We start from the raw sequence: 15685 nt of genomic DNA, 5'->3' as shown, positions 1-15685 counted from the left end.
CGTTTTCTTTTGTTTGCTTTGCTTTGCTTTCTATCATCTTAGAATTTACTGACCACCTTGGGTGTGTGTGTTTGTTATCTTTTTATTTGTTTTAAGCACAATCAAGAAAGTTTTGGTCATTAGTTTTAAAATAAAATTTCTGTTTTCTTCTCTCCTAAAATGCCAATAAACATATAGTAGGTCACCTAGGATTGTTTTACGTGTCTTTAAGGCTTCAAATTCAATAACTCATCTAAGTAACTTTCAACTTACTCTTTTTCTTCAATCTGCTGTTGAGCCTATCCCAGGACATTTTGAGTTATAGTTTTTCATATAAATTCCATTTACTGGAAATAGAAGCCAGAGTCTCACCCATACTCTGCAAGGACTTCAGCACTGATCTACACCCCAGCCTCCTATTTGATTCTTTGTAGACCAAGCTGGGGTTGAAGTGATCCTCCTGCCTCTGTTTCCCAAGTGCTGGTATGCGTGCACCACAACACCCAGCTTTATTATTGTTTTTGAAAAACCATTTATATTGTTGTGATCTCTCATTGGTTTATTAATTATATATTATTTCTGTATAAGCTCCTTCCCCCTACCCCCCAGCCCCGCCGCTTTCTCTCTCTCTCTCTCTCTCTCTCTGTTACGTGTAGGCCAGGGATTAACTGTCCACAATCACTTTTATTTTATTTACTAAGGCAGGGCCTCTTCTTGAATCTGCAGCTCACCCATCACTGCCCTGAAGATCACCTGTGGTCTGCCTCCTACGTACTTGATTACAGGTGGGCTGTTATGCCCACGTGGGTTTCATGGTGGGTGCTGGGGTTCTAGAGTTCAGTTCTTCCATTTGCATGGCAGATGCTATACCCTCCAGGCTATCTCCCCAACCCCTTGTACGCTATTTATTATCAACAGCCTTAAGGCACTTGTCTGCCAATTGTAATGTGTCATAATAGCCGAAGTTTCTGTCGGCAGCCTTTTACTTCATTCAGTAGGAGGTCGACTTGGGGAGCCAGTGGTTTTTTTTTTTTTTCTCTTTAACTATATATTGTACATCATGGGTGTGGTGATTCAAAACTCCATTGTATGACCTTCCCCTGAAGAGTTACTTTTCTGTCTTCAGGAAGTTCTTCTGATTGTAGCTGAAGCCTGAACCTGTTCTTGCACTGTCCAGCAGCCGGCCTGAGAGCTGTACTCTCCACTGCGCAGCGCCGGCTGGGACCTGTCCCTGTTAACTGCTTTCTTTCCACAGCCTCTCCCCAAACCTTCATAACCTTTCACCTTTGTCCATCCACAAGTCTTTCCATGACATCTTAAAAACAACATTTTTAAATTTACCATATGTGTTGGAGTGTTTTGCCTCTGTGTGTGTGTGTGTGTGTGTGTGTGTTAGCTCTGGACACTGAACAATGGATGGTCCTTAGACCTGGAACCAACTCCAGTTTCTTCTAGGGCATCTTAAGTCTTGGAGGCTGTAGCATTCGTTCCACCATCACTAGGCCTGTGATGACAACATTACAAGTGAGTCCACTTCTGAATTACCTTCTCTTGACAGGGCAGTCTACACTCATTTTTGCTCAATTACTTTGAAGAGGGAGATCGAGAAAAGTCTTACATAACTCGAGCTAGTCTCCAACTCACTACCCTTGAAGTCACTATCCTATCACCGAGGCTAGGATGACGGACCGTGCTACCACATCTGACTCCATTAGCTCTCTGTTCTTCTCCAGTTCATAATCTTTAACTGTGAGTGCCATTAATCTAGGAAAGATTCCACCATTACTGGAAATTAGAAGATTTCTCACCTGGTGGTGGTAGCACACGCCTTTAATCCCAGCACTTGGGAGGCAGCAGGCGGATTTCTGAGTTCGAGGCCAGCCTGGACTACAGAGTGAGTTCCAGGGCAGCCAGGGCTACACAGAAAAACCCTGTCTCGGAAAATAGAAGAAGAAGAAGAAGAAGAAGAAGAAGAAGGTTTCTCAAAATCAGTGGGAGAGGACAGGGCAGGGAACATCCCAGACTGGTTTAGGCAAACTCATCTGTCTCAGCCTCTGGATTATAGTTGTACACAACCACACCCAGTTTAGATCATTAGTTTTTTCCTTTCTAAAGACCTGTTTTATGCCTATAAGTATTTTGCCTGTATGCTTGGTGTTCAAGGATTTCAGAATGTCAGGTGTCAGATCCCCTGGAACTGGACTTATAGTCAGCAGTAGGTCAGCATGTGGGTGCTAAGATCTGAATCTAGGTCCTCTGCAAGAGCAGCAAGTACTCTTAGCTGCTGAGCCAGCTGTCTAGCTCCCTTAAATCGCTTTTTCTTTTCTTTTCTTCTTTTCCCTTTATTTTCAGGGTGTGAGAGGTTGGTATTGGAACAGGGTTTCTATGTGTAGCCCTGGCTGTCTTAAAATTCACTATATATTGTAGACCAGGTTGACCTCAAAACTCAGAGATCCACCTGTCTCTGCCTCCTGTGCACTAGGATTAAAGGTGTGTGCCACCACTGTCCAGCTTGTTACAAATCTAATACTTGACACTGGAGTGATAGGACAGGATTCACATGTTCTTGCTACATAAGAAGCCAAGCCCCTATTAGCCCTGAAAACACTGCAGGAAGGTAAGCATTTTTTATCTCCCCCAAATTAATATGTATCTCTGGATGGTGGCCAGAGAGCAAAAGAGAATTGTGTAAAGGTCGGAGTTTTAGATCTTATTAAGCTCATTAAGAGGAGAATATGCCGAGTCTTGACCTCAAAATCATGACCTGTAATTAAAAACAGACTGCCCTGTGGGCCGGGTTTTATGATTCAGAGGTTGAAAGGAGGAAACGTCCTACAACTGCTTTGCAGATGAAGGAAAGAAAGGCAGTAGCTTAGAGCCAGTGGTCACAGTAGCACAGCAGGCAAACAGGGGAAGTATCAAACTGTTGAATAAGAGTAGCAAGTTTTAGGCCGGGCAGTGGTGGTGCATGCCTTTAATCCCAGCATTTGGGAGGCAGAGGCAGGTGGATTTCTGAGTTCAAGGCCAGCCTGGTCTACAGGGTGAGTTCCAGGATAGCCAGGGCTACACAGAGAAATCCTGTCTCGAAAAAAAAAAAAGAATAGCAAGTTTTACAGAGATTTAACAAATGTCAAGGAAATAGGATTTCTGAATGAAGTGTTTTACAAACACCAATAGCTGGTGCCACCCTGGGGGTAGCTTGTGAGTGACTTTACATGACTCAGATCTCATGATGGAAATTTACTTGGCTTTAGGAGACTGTTGTAGGCAGACATTTAGCAAACAGCATATACATGCATGCAGGTAAGTACAACAAAACCATGCAGAGATTTCAGAAGATAATTGTTACTCTAGGAAGCACGACAAGCTTGCTTTTCTGCTTTAGAGGAAAAATTGAAACTCCATTTCACTTACTCTCCCTTTTGTGTACATGTGTGGGTGTGCCTGTGAGGGTTGCTGCTCCACATGTATGGTGTGTGTAATATGTGATGTGTGTGTGCCAGTGAGGGCCTCCCCACATGCATGGAGATCAGAGGACAACTTGGGGGGAGTCTTCTTTCTAGTGGAACCTGGGTCATTAAGCTCGGTGAGGAGAGCCTTTATTCACTCAATGGCTCAATATTATCTTTCAAATAAAATTAGTGAAGCTTGAATATGTTCGTGTTTCATAAGAACATTAAAATTTTATGTAAAAAAGAAAACAAAAAAGTATTTAAATTTATATTGAGACAATTATCTGTAATTATTACATACTTATGAGATACTTATGTATCTCTCCATATATATGCACATATATATGGATATATAGTTATAGCTTATATAAATATAAATATTTATACATATATAAAATATATTTAATATTAATGTGTTGCATATAAATAGATTTGAATATATATCATATATATCCTAAAGCCATAAATCCTCTCCATATAAATTTTAATGTGAAGTTATAAGTTGAAATTAAACAAAGATAGTTCCCATTCTGGTTCTGTTTGTCTCTTGTTACCGGCCTAATAATAACTAAAATAATATTTCAGTCCTTTCTGATGAATTTCGGTTTAAAATTCATTTGAATGATTCTGTGAAAAGCCAATATGCGCTACAGTTTTCCTTTATCTACCTCTCTTAAGGTTTCAACCGCTCCTGGCCAAACAAGGACTGAGAATATCAAATGGAAAATACAAGAAATAAACCTCCTGTCTTAAATTCCATTCTGTTCTGAGCAGTGTGATGAAATCTCATGCAACCTTACCCTGTGACCCACCCCTTTGTTCTAGACAGGAACAGGCTGCCTGCCTTGGCAGTCACTTGGTAGCTATAGTAATTCCGGACTGGGCTGCAGGCACAAGTGCTAGGGTTCATAATGTGAGTGTAGTGAGCCACGATAGCAATTAGCACATGCCAGAGAATCGTTACAAAGCTCTTCCTGTAAGCGAAAGGGTGAAAGTTCTCAGTAAGGTTAGAAAAATTCCCATCCTGTAGTTGGTCAGGCCTAAGGGAAGATCAAATCTACCTGTGAGATTGTGAGAAGGAAACAGAAGCTGGGGCTAATCCTGGCCATCAGACTTCAAGCACCCAATTAAGACAAAGGGCGATGCTTATGCATACATAATTTGGAAAAAGCAGTTAGATGTGATAAGACTCAGTGCTATCAGTGACCTCAAGTATCCACTCAGGTGTGGGGATACACACACCTCATGAGAGACCACTTTAAGGAAGGTTGCTGATTCATGATGGTTAGTTTACTGCTTTTGACCTACCTATGAGTTGAAAGCATATATTCTGTAGAATCCCGTTCTGATCCCGATGGTGTCCCAGGCTGGTGGTGAGGCTGTCATGCTGGGCAGCCATGGTGAGTCACAGCTCTCACTTAGCCACAAGACCATGAAGATAAACAAGGCATGCCATAGCATTGCCGTGTAGTGTTGATATGGTTTTGGATACATTACGGGAGACATTCAACACATGATAGTAGTAACGGCCCTGTCTCAAAAAAGAAAACAAATCAAAACAAGGTCCCCGGAATGTAGCTCTGTTGGAAGAGCAAGGCCTGGGCATCCATCCCCACTAAACACAAACAAAACACCACCAAAGAGCAAAAAAGATAGACCAGACTAAACTAGACAGGTGTACTAAATTCTTTTAAATCCATAATACGTATAATGATAAGGAGTATTACCTAGTTGATATTTTTTCTCCAAAGCTACACGCACAGCAAATCTACAAACACAGAACATCTAGAATATCATTTATTTAAAAATTTCTAATTAAAAGCCTTGATATGTTAAGCTCAATCCAATCATTTCACAATTTATATTATCGATCAAGATGCCACAAATATATACATTTTCTTCACATTTTTGTAAAGATTTTATAAACTTCAAAATAACGTCATTGTAGAGTTTTTCCAACATTTTTTGTAAATCGTGGATAGCAGTGAAATGTCAGAATAAGAGTTGGGTGTGGTTCAATGACTCTGTGCTTTCATGAAGTCCAAGGTTCAGTTCCAAATACTACATGTGTAAGGGCAGAAACACAAAGTCAGATTGATTTAAAATCAATTGTATACTTATTGCACACCTTATATTGCCATTTATTACATTATCTTATTTATTGGGCACCTTATGTACAGTCGTTTAGACTTCACAACCCTAGCGAGAGGTGGTGTTACTGCTGTACAGGGGGAGGAAGCTGGCTGACTCTTGGGTTCAGCTTGTCCGAGGCTACGGGCTGTGATGCAGCCCTCAGTCCCCAGCGGATTCTGCAGACTCAGGCTGTGCGAGCACTGCGCTTGAAATCAAACGACTTGTAAAGAGATAACCCAAAAAACAAATGAACAAAACCACCCTACTCTCTAAAAGATTTTGGAGTTGCCTTGGCAAATGGTCTTTTATAATTTTATTTTCTAAATACCTCTATCTTCTGTTGTTTACCAAGTTACCCCTTCTCGGTTTTCCTTTTGACCACACTTGCTTCTTAGGGAGACTCGAGGCACTGCCGCGTCCTCCAGGTTTCCTAAGTTTCATGAACTACAAAGAGTCTGACACAATGTGTGCTCTCCGCAGCTTCTCGGTGTATTAATACTCAACACCCAACTGTACAGAACTTTTCATTTTCTTTTCTAGGTATCAGCTCTCTGAACCCACGGGCTTTGTTTTCCATTGAGCTTGCTTTTATTCTGACCCTTTAATTCTACTATTACTTAAAAAAAAAAAAAAAAAAAAAAAAAAAAAAAAAAAACAAAACAAAAAACTATCAATACTAGGGCTTTTAATAGAGATGAAAAGGACAGCGCCGTGTTAAAGGGGGCGGGGCAATTTTATGATAAAGCCATTCATCCCTCTCCCAATCAGAACGTATCCATCCATTTTTGAAAAGGGAATGCGGGTTGATTTGAGCCGGAGGTGGGGGTAGGGGGGCTCTCGTGGTGTAAAGACCAACTTTAAAAATAAATATCTCTATGCAAAGAAAACAGACCACGCCTTTCCCCTCCGACCCAGACAGAACCGGAGTACTTTGCCTGGGCAAGCTTTCTGAGAGGCTCACCTCCCGGCAAGACGAGCCGGTTTGCTGCCGCGCGCTGCTCTTCGCGGGCAGGTGCTGCGCGGGCTCGCCAGCTCCTTGTTAATTTGAGCCCGCAAAGGGACCTTTGATCAGGGCGCTCACAGCCTGCAGGCTTCCCGAGCTGGCTCCGGCGACTTCAAAAGAGCTGTAAAACCGACTGTAATCTCGGCCTTCCTGTTTCTGCGCCTCCCCACTCCCCATCACCCGCCCCCCCTCCCGGGTCCGCACACAAACGCCAAGGTTCGCACAGGACCAACGTCCTCGGGTCCCGCTAGGTGCAGCCAATGCAAGCACCCCCACACCCCCCACACCCCCGCCGCGTGCTTTTGCAGAGGCTGGGCCGCCTGCTGACTCAGATTTCATCCAGAGGAGGACCCAGCTCTGGCTCCTTTCAGAGAAGTGGAGATGGCAGGTCATTTAATGCTTGCTGGCCAGAAGCTGAAGTGAAAAGCCACAGTGAGTTTGGAGGAACTCTATACCAGGAAGGCAGCTATTTAAGTGCAGTATACTTGCAGAGTGGCAGTGGGCTGAAAGATTGATACAGAACAACAAAACAAACCACTCTGCCTGCCTGCCTGCCTGCCTGCCTATCTATCTATCTATGTATCTATCTATCTATCTATCTATCTATCTATCTATCTATCTATCTATCTATCTATCATCTATCTATCTATCATCTACCTATCTGTGTTTTGAGACTGTTTCACTCCATGTGTGTATGTATGTATGTATGTATGTATGTATGTATGTATCTTATCTATGTTTTGAGACAGTTCCACTTTACAGACCTAGCTGGCCTCAAGGCCCACATTCTCCCTCCTGTCCTCCTTCTCCACATCCAGCTAGGCAGCATCTTTTCTATTCTCAAATTTTAGTTCCTACTTGCCTTTGGATTTTCTTGGTTCTGGGATCTTAATCATATTTGGGATTCAAAAGTTATTTTTAAAACTTGACATGTATTTTGTGTGTGTTGAGGGTGCATATGTTGGCAGATGTCAGTAGGTCAGACACTGGGAAGTGCCAGTCATCTTCTTCCTCCATCTCCTTGCAGAGATTGAACTCAGTCCTTGGGGTTGGCTCGGGTGTTTACACCTTCTGCCTCCCTGGCCTTGATTTATGGCTTATATTGTAATAGCATGGGGGTGGGGAGAAGAACTATTTGTGTAGCCTTAAGCAAGCATTTTGTCCTTTTTATATAGTACTAGGGCTTGAACCCAGTACCTGGTCAATGTGAGGCAAACCTTTTCCTACGGAGCTCTGTAGAGCCTTCCAAGGAAAATTACTCAGAATCTTTGAAAAGCTTGATTTTTTTACTTAAAATCTGATGTTTAAAACACTACTCCCCACCAATCTCCATCCTCCCTGCCCCCCCAAAAAAACCTTCAAAGTTGTTGAAAATCACAGAAGGTAAACTGAGCTCTCAAAGGGAGAAGGTGATAGCAAATTAGAGTCTCTGCCAAGGAGAAGCCCATCCCTGATCAATTAAGAACTGGGACTGGGATCTGGAGAGTATTTAAAAGCATTGGCTACTCTTCCAGAGGACCCTGATTACAGAACCCACTGGGCAGCTTACAACTGACAGTAATTCCAGGTCCTAAGCATTCAACACTGTCTTCTGGCCTATGCAGGGGATCGGGTAGAACAGAGTGAACGTACACACATTCAGACAAAACACTGGTACCCACAAAATAAGTTAAAAAATAAGAACTGGGGTTGATTTGGGGCAAACTCAGAGGTAAAGCAGTGGCCTGGCATTGGAAAGGCCCTATGGTAGATTCCAGCACCCAAAGGAACAAAATACAACAATAAAACCCTCTGTCTGAGAGACCATGGTCACCCGGTCTCAGTAAGTAGTCATGGTTCTCTTGATCTTATGACCAACCGTCTTTGAAGCTCTCACACTGCTTCCTCCTAAGAGGTCCTGGGGACAAGGAAGCAGGGATTGCTTTGCTGCTGTGTCATTAGAAGATGGAGAAGGGTGGGCTGAGGAATGGGCCAGTCAGGGCCAGACTGGAGCCAAAAGGCAGAAGTGAGGCTAGGACATTTGCCCACAAGCAAGAGGAAGCAGGACTTTGGCCCCCATCCAGGGAGAGTCACTGCAAGATCTGTCAACAGCATCCATTTGTTGGCAGCTCAGTTTTGCTTCAAAGAACTTGCTTTTGTTGGGCACAGATCCCAGCACTTGGGAGGCAGAGGCAAGAGGATCTCTGTGAGTTGGAGGCCAGCGTGGTCTACACGGTACGTTCCAGGATAGCTGAAGCTACGTGGTTAAACCCTGTTTAGGAAACAACAACAACAAAACAAAACAACAAAAAACAAAAATAAAACAGGCTGGAGAGATGGCTCAGCAAGCAAGCACTAACTGCTCTTCCAGAAGCAGCAACCACGTGGGGGCTCACAACCATCTGTAAATGGGGTCTGTTGCCCTCTTTTGGTGTGTCTGAAGACAGCTACAGTGTACTCATATAAATAAAATAATTCTTAAAAAAAAAATGAAAAATCGAAACTAACAAAAAAGCGAAAACATCCCAAACCACCACCACCAACAAAATAACTTGCTCATTGTAACTTCACTGAGAGTGTGTTAGTGTGTGAGAGCATGAATCTGGGTGTGTTTTTTTTTTTTCCACGTGTAAAAGGTTTAATTGAGAGGGAGAGAGGAGGCAGTAGCAGGAAGAGAGGAGGGAGAGAGAGAGAGAAAGAAAGTATGTGTGTTTTCTTAATCACATTTCTGATGCTCTAATAAAACATTGACCAAAAAACAACTGGGGAGGAAAGAGTTTATTTGTCTTATACTTCCTCATCACAATCCATCACTAAGGGAACTCAGGGTTGGAACTTGAGGCAGGGACCTGGAGATAGGAACTGGCATAGAGAGGCCCTAGAGGAACAGAGTTTACTGGCTTGCTCCTCATGGTTTGTTCAGCCTGCTTTCTTATGCCACCCAGGACCACCTGTCCAGGAATGGGCTGCCTGTCCACCCCTAATCAAACATTAATCAAGAAAATGTCCCAGGGACACACCAATAGGCCAGTCTCTGTGGAGGTTCTCACTTCCCACTAATTTGTGTCGAGTTGACAAAAACTACCCAGCATGGTTGGTATGACCAGATGAAGGAATAATGTTTGTTTTTGGACAAATCCACCCAAAGGGTCCTTGCAGACCTTAGGGTGGACTTTTTTGGGGGGTGTGGGGGAGGAGAATCTGTGTTAAAACATCAAATTTGAGAGTCAAGTTCTATGTCTCAGGTGGAAGTAACTGGTGTGCAGAAACGGAATGCCCTGATACAGTTGGTAGCAAAGACTGCAGAATGCAGGTTTGAGAGGTCAGAGGTGGGACAGAAGAGGGGTGTGCTGTAGTCTGATGGCAGACCACTAGGTCTGGCAACCTGTTCTAGGCAAGGCACTCTCTACTGGATATAGAAGGGAAAGATCATAAGAGACTACAATGTTTCTCCTTTTTCCCTTTCCTTCCCTCTTTCCTCCCTCCCTTAGTGCTTAGGAATTAAAGCCAGGATCTTCTATATCCTAAGGTTACACCCCACCACTGCTCTATACTCTCACCCCCTGCTAATTTTCTGAGGATCAACAGAGCTCCAATAAAACCTGTGGCCAACTGGGGAAGTGATTGGATTGTATCCATTATAAACTCAGCAAGAAGCTGGAGGAAGATCTGAAGGCTGGAGAGGAAAGAGCCCATGACACAAAACAATAAAAAGGGACAGCCTCGAAGTCAGGGCAAGCACTGGGCAACTGTGCATATCCCTGGAAGGGTACCTTATTAAAAAGAGAGGTGCAGAGAGGCAAGGCTGGTGAGAGCCCATGAACATCCCTGTGGGCCTGGATTCATGTCCTGGGCAGATAGGAATCAAACTCTAAGAAGCCTTGAAACAGGCCCAGAGCATGTACCCGAAATTCTGTCTTCTTTGAACTCTCTAGGACTAGTGTCTGTGTACACTCAGTTCCCCCAGCACCAGCTCTGGAGTCTGTATGTACCAGTGCGACATACACGAGTAGAACTCCTTCCTAGAAAGGACCATCAGGGCCCGCAAGGTGGCTCAGCAGGTTAAGGTACTTATTGCCAGTCCTGATTACCTGAGTTTGATCCCCAGGACCCAGCTGGTAGGAGGAACAGACTCACTCCCTCAAGTTGAGTCCTCTGAGCTCCACTTGTATACAGTGTTAATGAGCGCATCCCATCCCTCATAAATAAATAAAATGTCACTGTGAAAAAAGAATCATAGCCGGGCAGTGGTGGCGCATGCCTTTAATCCCAGCACTTGGGAGGCAGAGGCAGGTGGATTTCTGAGTTCGAGGCCAGTCTGGTCTACAGAATGAGTTCCAGGACAGCCAGGGCTATACAGAGAAACCCTGTCTCAAAAAACCCAAAAAGAAAAAGAAAAAAAAAAAAGAATCATAGGAGGTATTCAGGTGCTGGGTACATATTTTAAAACTGCAGTCCCAGGTACTTGGATAGCTGAGGCAGGAGACTTACTCGAGCCCCGGTTCTCAAAGATTCCTGTCTCAAAAAAAAAAAAAAAAAAAAAAGGCGAAAAAGAAAATCAAAGCTAAACACAACAATCCAAATGCAAATGACAGCGGAAGGAACAGGAAGAAGGAGGATCCGGAACGCAAGGTCACCTTCCACTTATGCACCGGGTGAGAGGTCAGCCTGAAATACTTTGGACCTTGTCCCCCAAACACAAAACAAGCATCTAAAACCTTAAAACAAGGTATCCAGATGCCAGATGCCTTCCCCCAACTCCTGCCCTGCCCAGTGATTTCAACTTGTCCTGTAATATTTACAGTAGAGAAGGCTGACGAATCATAGTATGGAATTTTTTAACTATTATCCTCTAGTACGCTGCCAACCTTAAATGGAAATGAAGACTATTTCATTACTTGTCAGATCTCTTGAACTACAAACTTCAATTTCACCACTTGTATGACCATTACATCTTGTTTCTTACAACAGTGACACCCAACCAGTTAAACTGTTCTTTTTCCTCTTCTGGTCTCATTTGGCTCATATCTCACCAACACATTCCAAGTCAGGAAGAACTGAGATTCAGAGGCCCTATGTTGATCACCTCCTCCTCCTCCTCCTTAATATATATGTATACATTATATGCATTATATGTAATGTGTATAACAACACTGTCATTGTCTTCAGACGCACTAGAAGAGGGCATCAGATCCCATTGCAGATGCTTGTGAGCCACCATGTGGGTGCTGAGAATTGAACTCAGGACCTCGGGAAGAGTCGTCAGTGCTCTTAACCGCTGAGCCATCTCTCCAGCCCATGCCCTCCCCTGCCTTCTTGCTCAGTGTTGGCTAACATGGGAAGTCACAGGAGTGGGAAAGAATGTGGCACAGGTTCCTTGTTCATTCATGTTTCTCAAACATCATTGGCTTTTTCTTTTTGCCTTTGGCTTGAGTGGAAAGCACGCCCTTTCCAGACTATGACTGCCATCTCAGGGTACTCCAGTGTAGACATTACAGACCTATCTGACAGCCACTCGATACAAGGCCTGCTACCTTCTCGTGCATGTGAGAACAGGATTGGGGTTGTTCCTGAGTGAGATTTCAGAGGAACGTGATGTCAAAGCTGGAGAACCCAGCTGGATGCGCCAGCAGCTGCAGCTGAGGCCCTATACACTCCAAGAAAACAAGACAAGAGGCTGGGAGGTGGTGGCCCATGCCTTTAATCCCCATACTCAGTGGCAGAAGCAGGTGAATCTCTGAGTTTGAGGCCAGCCTGGCCTACAAAGGGAGTTTCAGAACAGCCAGGGCTACACAGACAAACCTTGTCTTGAAAAAACAACCAACTAATCAACCAAACTAACTACCAACAACAGAACAAAACAAAAAACAATAGCAAAACAAGAGTCTTGTGACCTCAGTTTCTCCAGAACACAGAATTGTTCTTGGAATGTGTTTTCATGCCCCTCCCTGGTGTAGCTGGGAGGAGCCAATTTACTTCAGATTGTTCATTACAATTGGCTATTGTTATGCCTGCATGGACAAAGGTGGTTTTGCCACGAGCGCAGGCATACTCGTCCTTGCCCAGTCTGTCCACTAAGGGCGTCCTGAAGGGCTCAAGCTGGACTGAACTTGACAAACACGAGATGGAGCATGGCAAACATGGCACCAACAGGTTTGGCCTCTTACCCTTCTCCTTGGTAAATTGTTATAGTCCTAAAGCCAGGCCCTAATAACGCCTACTCCCTTATTTGGCCACTGACTCATTCCTGAGACAAAACACAAGGTCCCACAATCAAATTCATTATTTGACCAATATCCAATCAAGATCTACCAACTCACCTTAGCACAGACTCTTCCTTTTTTCCTTAAAAACCCACCCCAGCAAAAAATTTCTGCTTGTTGCTGCTGCCACAACTTTCCTCAAACCCCTCTCCCTGTTCCAGTAATCTCCTTTGTAATGAATATTGGGTGCCTGGGTATGTTCTTTATGGAACAGGCAGACCTCCTAGTCACCATGGCCCATCCTTACCACCATGGTCTGTCCTTCCTGATATGTGGCCTGCCCTCGACACCATGGGTCATTCTTATCGCTATGACCCATCCTTACCACCATGACCCATCCTTGCCGCCATGGCCAATCCTTGCTGCCATGACCTGTCCTTACCTACATGGCCCATCGTTGCTGCCATGTGGATCATCCTTGCCACCATTGGCTATTCTTACCGCCATGGCCCATCCTTGCCGCTATGTGGCCTGTCCTCCCCACTGTACATTTTACTCACTAACTTCTCTTCACCCTCAGAGTATAAACTCTCTGATAAGCTCTGCATGGCTATTGCATGATACTTTAGTCTGATTCATTTATTGGCTACACTCTCCCCACTGTCTTTAGAGGATAAACATCTAGAATTAGAATTTAGGAAAATTATCATTTCTAGATAGGAATTTGAATGCTGTGCTGAGCTTACTGAACTCAGCTTTCTGTTTGTGTTAGGAATGTTCAAGATGTAGTCAAAGAACCAGATGTTTAACATCAATGGACACCTCACACTACATTGACATAATCACTCATGCCCGCCCACCCCCGGTGTGTGTGTGTGTGTGTGTGTGTGTGTGTGTGTGTGTGTGTGTGTGTGTGTGAGAGAGACAAACCTTGGAGCGAGGCTGTGAGGGTAAATTCTTCATGTACACAGTATTCTAGTCCCTACCTCCCTTGTTCTAGCATGAGCTTTAATACAGCCTGTGTGATAAGTTTGTCTTTCTAGTCAAATTTGTCTGCCTGCCACGCAGTCAGCCCCACACTCTGCCACACTTGGTTTCATTTTTTCCCTTTTGGTTCAAATATTAAAAAGATCTCAGACCTCAGATGCATGAAAATCTGCCAACAGCACTGATGCCTTTGCCCTCCCTCCTTCCTAAGCCTTGCCCAGGATTTAATGCAATTGGTCTTCCATACACCGTTTTGTTCTGCTTTGGTTTGGGGCTGTTGGGGATCAGACCCAAGGCCTCATGTGAGTGCACACCCAATGTGCATCTGTGTATGGAGATGTCTCGTGCTAGCCTTCCCTCTCTCTACCTTTTTTTTTTTTTTCTGAGACAGTGTCTCAAGCTGTACCTGGAGCTCATGGGTTGGCTACAGTAGCTGACCAGTAAGCTTCAGAGATCCACGTGTTCTACTCTTACCCTCACTACCCCCATTTTTATAGATTTGTGTGTCCAACTAACGTTCATGTGGGTGCTGGGGAATCCAAGATCATCTCTTCATGCTTTTACCTATTGATCAGCCTACTTCCTAGCCCTTCCCGATCACCCTCACAGAGTTCTGATGAGAGCTGCATCGTAGAGTACGTGAAACAAACCAACAAGGTCCAGGCGCGCACTTTCTCTCAGGAAATGAGAGATAATTATAGTGATGAGGATTGTTAGCATCAGAAGCTATTTACAACAAGCTTCTGAATCCAGTGATGACATCATCCCTAGGTGACAAGGACCCTCCTGCAGCGGTTGCCATGGCAACTGCTGCACACTCCCTGAACGTGCCTCACTCCCATTCATTACCTGTGCGCACCATTGCCTGGGTTACCTGTGTCATGGTTTGTGTCACAGTCAGATAAGAGACAGAGACCCTGACCCATCTCTTTCTCTTTCTTCTTCCTCGCTTCTTACCCCCTTCAATAAAGGACCTCTCTTGTGGGAACTGTGCTGTGTTAATCATGAGCTGAACACTGAATAAAGTTTTACAAAATCTATTCACCTGGTCCTCATAGCAGCCCTATGCAAACAGGGATCCTTTCCATTATAATTACACAGACTTAGAATTCAGTAGCCAGAGAGACCATGATTAGCTCAACCTCTCAAAGATTATAATTAGGCTGAGGACAACACATTTTAGGTCCATCTTAAGTATATTGAAACTCCTGATTTATTTTAATGTGAAGAGTTACTCCCTCAGATCACATGATTTACACTGTTCCGTGTTCGCTCAAATTCAGCCTGGAAACCCAGTTCTTCTGTGCCAGCCCTCCTTACAGGTTGGACTTTCCAAACAACTGATGAGACTTTCCACTCTTGAGATTTCAATGCCCGTTCAAGGCATTCATTGTGCACCTATCCAAGACTAGATACAAAGGTACTGCTCATTGGAAAGGGCTCCCCTTCAGTCTTTCCAGACTCACTACCTTGCTTGCTAAGGTCAACAAACAGGCTCAAGGTTGGAAGTGGCAGGTTCATTAAGGCTCCCTTCAGGCCAAGCTGAAGAGAAGACAAAGACTGAGTCTTTATGCCCGAGCGAGGGTAGGATGCCTCTTTTCCCTGAACATGCTGGGACCTGGTGGGACTCCCCAGGATATGTGCTAAGTTGGATTAATCTTAAGTTAAATAAATCTTGCTGGGCAGTGGTGGCTCATGCCTTTAAAAGAAAAAGTGTCAGATACAAGAGTATCTTTCTTATTTTTTTATATTTATTTTATATGCGAGTACACTGTCACTGTCTTCAGACACATGAGAAGAGGGCATCAGATCCCATTACAGGTGGTTGTGAGCCATCATGTAGTTGCTGGGAATTGAACTCAGGACCTCTGGGCGGAGTAGTCCGTGCTCTTAACTGCTGAGCCATCTCTGCAGCCCAGTAAATGTTTTCTATAGCAAGATATTTGCCC

The 15685-nt window shown here is 44.1% G+C and overlaps 1 long non-coding RNA gene across 3 annotated transcripts in view; it reads left to right on the top strand.

The window, feature by feature from the left end:
- The first annotated feature begins 12530 nt into the window (after window positions 1-12530).
- LOC116088882 overlaps window positions 12531-15685 on the top strand; it is a 48790-nt gene continuing 45635 nt past the window's right edge. For all 3 annotated transcript variants that reach the window (XR_004118057.1, XR_004118056.1, XR_004118058.1), the window contains exon 1: window positions 12531-12699. This is a non-coding gene — a long non-coding RNA (uncharacterized LOC116088882). The remainder of the gene's footprint in view (window positions 12700-15685) is intronic.

This window comes from Mastomys coucha, unplaced genomic scaffold (assembly GCF_008632895.1).
Source record: "Mastomys coucha isolate ucsf_1 unplaced genomic scaffold, UCSF_Mcou_1 pScaffold14, whole genome shotgun sequence".
NCBI classification, from domain to species: domain Eukaryota; kingdom Metazoa; phylum Chordata; class Mammalia; order Rodentia; family Muridae; genus Mastomys; species Mastomys coucha.
Note: the sequence above shows the minus strand (reverse complement) of the source record. Positions and strands in the feature narration are given on the sequence as shown.